Source organism: Sesamum indicum, linkage group LG10 (assembly GCF_026168435.1).
Source record: "Sesamum indicum cultivar Baizhima isolate 11 linkage group LG10, ASM2616843v1, whole genome shotgun sequence".
Taxonomy (NCBI): Eukaryota; Viridiplantae; Streptophyta; class Magnoliopsida; order Lamiales; family Pedaliaceae; genus Sesamum; species Sesamum indicum.
The window spans coordinates 11,845,993-11,851,102 of NC_142666.1; positions in this window are offsets into that span (position 1 = coordinate 11,845,993).

Sequence of the window (5,110 nt, forward strand, 5' to 3'; positions counted from 1 at the left end):
TTTAAATTTTATGTGTAATTATTCGAATATTAGTTATCCAATAAAATTCAACTTAAAGTAAAAAAGTAGTTATCGATTATTTTTTGTAAGAAAATATACCTACAATTTAGTGGCACATAGAAACAAATAAATGTGTTAATTATTAAAAGCATATAGATCATTAATTGGCCGTACGATCATAGATAATTAATATGCAGTTTTGTTATGTACGAGATTCAGTACGGAAATATACTTTTACTGTGTACGGATATGTGATTTTTATTATGTACGAATGTATATAATTAATTCATGATTAGGTATAAGATATTTATAATATCTGCATAAGAATGTGGAGAAATTAAATAAAGGATGATTTTTCTTGAGTCGTCGTATATATATAAAATTTCCAAAAAACAACATACGAATCACAAATTTAAATTTTTAATTAAGTTAACAATTAGCCAATAATAAAAATAGCAAATTTCTAAATTAAATAAAATCCTTTTGCTGAGACCTAAGTTCCACAATTTAATGTAATCCTTTTTGCAAGTTGCATAAATCATTTTTTTGCGCCTAAATCAACTCTGAATATAATATCTTGTAATGTATTCCACGTTTTGGTGCAACTTGATTCCATTTGGCTTTGCGGTGCTTCATTTTGTGCCGCAAGGAAACATGATCATTATTTAGCTTCACTGTGTTCTATTATGCGCCTGAAGGAATCTTTATTTTCATTTAGATTTGGAGCGTTTCATTTTGCACCTCAAGGTAGCTTTGATCTTTATTTAGCTTCGGGCGTTTTTTCATGTGTCTGAAGGAATTTTGATTTATTTAGCTTTTGGGAATTTTATTATGCACCTCAAAGAAGCTTTAATCAACATTTAGCTTCGGAGCGTTCTATTATACGCCTCAAAGAAGCTTGATTTAGATTCGGGACGTTTCGTTATGCACTTCAAGGAAGAATTATCATTTAACTTTGAAGTATTGTATTATACATCTCAAAAAAGCTTGAATGTCATTTGAGTTTATTACTCCCTATTTGAGCGCATGTTTTTGTGATGAGCGTATATTTATTTATTTATTTGCATTTACTTTAAGCTGTCATATTATTATGCATCAATAAAGGCATATTAGCACAATTGTTCAGAGCATTACGCTAATGGCGCCAAATGTTGCAGTTCTATCTTTTGGAAATTTAATTAAAGAAACATATAAAAAAAAAGAGAGTCGGCACCGCACACAAGGGAAAGAGCCAGCCCAAATGCTTTGCCATCTCTCCCTTGAAAAAAAAGTATATATTGTTTTTACGGTTAATTACATTTTATCATCCGAACTATGACTGTTTTAACACTTTGGCATCTAAATTTTTTTTTGTATCAACTTGCCGTATCAACTTCCAAATCCTCAATTCCAAAGTCAAGACTATAGCATTAATTTGGAATTATAGGTGTAAGTCCTTAAATTAACGTTATAGAAATTCTAACCAAGTAAAAGGGGGATATAAAAGAAGAGTTTACCTTTGAGTTTGTTAAATACATTCTTGAAAAGAACAATCAGAGGATTAGATAGAGATCATACCCACCTTTACCTATCAAATATATATTTCTATTTGTGGTAGTTTATTAGTATTTTTATTTTCAAACACAACAAAATCAACACCCAGTATCATCTTGAGTTTGAAGTTCTCGCTCTCTAACTACAGAGCTATTAGACCTCGACTAAAATGATATTTGTTTGACATAAATTTCTTATAGAATAAATTATAATTGTAGAAGGTATATTACAATCAGTGGTATTATATCTTTAGAGGTGTGAGACAACATTTGCGAACACGAAATTTTGCATTCATCCTTTACCCACCATAGGGGTCTAAGAGTAATTAATTGTCTTTAACTTCTAATTACTTATAACAACTTATCACAATTTTATAACAACTTATCACAATTTTAACTAGAGCTTTAGCATTTCAACCTAATTTCACTTGAGCACTCAGCTTTTAATAATTCCAGATTTAACACTTTATTGTTTGCATTGGCATGTAATTTTCATCCACAATGCATTAATGTTTACTAATATATTAAAGAAAAAAAATAACGAGAAGAGAAAAAGAGAGAGTTTTAAGATGAAGAAAAAAGAATCTTTCCCATAGATTGAACCGTGTGGCATCCCCCCTCCCACCCACCAACCCACCCACCCACAAAGAGAGAGTGAGAAATACAGAAAGTGTTAAGAATGAGAAAAAGGAATCTTTTCCACAAATTGAATCTCATATAAAAAATTTAGGTCAGCCAATTTTGATTTTTTTTTGTCACATCTTTATTTCAAATTCAAAGGGAAAGCCGAAAGAATTGTCTTTCCACTTTCGAGATTGAGCAATTTTCAGTTTTAAGTCAGTATTTCTTATAAAATTTATATTTAGAATAAAAGATCTAAACAAATGAAGAAGAGTGAAGATCATACACATGTATATTTGTTTTTTGAAGAAAAAAAAAACAAAATGAAAGAAAGAAAGGTGTATGGTACCTGGTGGACTCTTGGAGGCACTTGTGATGGTGGTGGGGGTGGGGGTGTCGGAAAATTAAAATTCAACAGCTCGGGAAAGAGCACACCATTAACTCTCCAACATCCATAGAAGTTCTCTCTCTCAAGTATTGTCTACAAGGTGAGAAATTAACATTGGTTAGAGTTTATACAAAACTATAACATAAAATTGAAGTTGAATGTAGTTGAAACATTGAGAAGATCTACATTGGTTTCTTCGTTTGACCCGTGCTCCATCTTTTCTCTTGTGACAAAGAGTTTTTCGGAGGATGTGTGTGTGTGTGTGTGTATGGGGGGGGGGGGAGAGAGAGAGAGAATGCAAGTAATAAATTGTGTGTGTGTGTGTGAGTGTGAGTGTGTTTGTGTAAATGTACATTAACTTATATAAGATATTTTCATAACAAAGCGTCAAGATGATGCCACGTTAATACATCATATTCACGTAGCACTATCCTCACTGTTTATTATTAAATACCAAATGTAGGCAAAATATTTCTTAAATATAATTTTTTCATGGTCCTTGAGTAGATGGCGAGAGTGAAATTGCTAATTTACAAAAGATTTAAAGCCTAAAAAATTAAAAAAAAATCAACAACAACAGATATGCACGACTTTAATAGGAAATATAAATATATTTATGACACATGAAATTGTGTCCAAATTTGAAACATTTGTAATGCTGCAATAATTTAAATTACTTTTATATAAAAAAAGGGTCCACCATACTATTTTACAGACCAAAGCTACTCACTAGCCATATATATTAATTTACTACATAAATTAATAGTAAGTATAGTAAATCATATACATCATAAAATGACTTTTCCACATAATTGAAATTAAATTGTAAGTATGTAGACTGTATTCTATATTTTCTATTTGTGCTGTTATGGTGTGGATACTAGTAATTATTCAATACAAAGTTTTAAACTTCATTTGTAATTATTCGAATATTAGTAATCGAATAAAATTCCGTTTTAAATAAAAAGTAGTTATAGATTATTTTTTTGTAAGCAAGCTCAGCTACAATTTAGTCGCATATAGAAACAAATAAATGTATTAATTATTAAAAGCATATGGATCATTAATTGGCTGTACGATCATAAATAATTAATATGCATTTTGTATGTACGAGATTCCGTTCGGAAATATACTTATTGTGTACAGATGTGTGATTTTTATTATGTACGAAATTTAGTACGCAAATATATTTATTGTGTATGAATGTGTGATTTTTATTATGTATGAGTTTCAGTACGAAAATATATTTATTATGTACGGATATGAGATATTTATATATAAAATATGAATAAGTGATAATTTTTTTGAGTCGTCATATATATATAAAATTTCCAAAAAACAACATTCGAACCACAAATTTAAATTTTAATTATGTTAACAATTCGCCAATAATAAGAATAGCAAATTTCTAAATTAAATAAAATCCTTTTGCTGTGACCTAATTTCCACCATTTAATTAATGTAATCCTTTTTGCGCCTCAATCAACTTTCTAAATACAATGTTCTTCAAATCAAATAAGAAAATTACTTTAAATAAAAAAAGAAAGATATAAAGAATGGAAAAATTAGGGTGATGAAAAAAAAAATGGATCAGAGAGAGAAAAGTGTTATCTATATAAGAACAAAAATAAAAGTATAGAGAGAGAAAGAGTTTACAACATCCTAAAAAAGTATTTATTCATTTTTTTATTTAATAAAAGTTATTTTTAAATCTTTGTAAGTATTTCGTTTGTTTTTAAACTTGTGAAAGAAAGAAAAAAAAAAGCAGTTTTTACTTATAATTGCTCTGATTTTTTTAATGAATATATATAAACTTTATTTGATCAATATTATGTTCATTATAATAATTTGAATTAAAATTTATCATTTTCTATTATTCTTCAAATTTGCGCGTCTAAAGTTTACATAAACTCTTCATAATTATTTGACAATATTAAAATTTATATTTTTCATAAACTTCATATGTCTGCCATGACTTGTGAGAGGTGAATATCCCTTTTTATAGGCGTGAGCAGAGTTTTAGGAAGCTTGAACTCATTTTCTTGAACTTGTAGATCATGGGTTTGGTCATGAGTTAATTTCCTGATGGGCTGTATTTAAATATGCATCTGACCCAATTTAGCCAATACAAAATAAAAAAAATAACTTAATATATATTCTGAATTGATCCATAAGGACACATATGACCCAGACTCATGATGGGCTCATGATTTTATGTCTTTAAAATATGGAAAATCCAAATTTTTTGCGGACTTTTATTTTGAAATACAATTATTAGTCAATTTATTTGGACTTTAACTGATTATTTATCCCAAAATATTTCGACCTCAACATATAGTATAAAAAATGTGAATTAAGTTGTTGCTAGAATTAAATATTTCTATTCGTCCGTGAAAGTGTTATTTAATTCAATGTTGACTTTTTCTATTAGAATTTGATATTGTAATAGTTAAATAATTATGATCTATTCATAGTTAAATATGAAATGTATTAATTGAAATAATGTTTTGAGGATAAATTTAATTTGCACACTTGAACTATGCAATGAATATTAAACACCACTCTAATT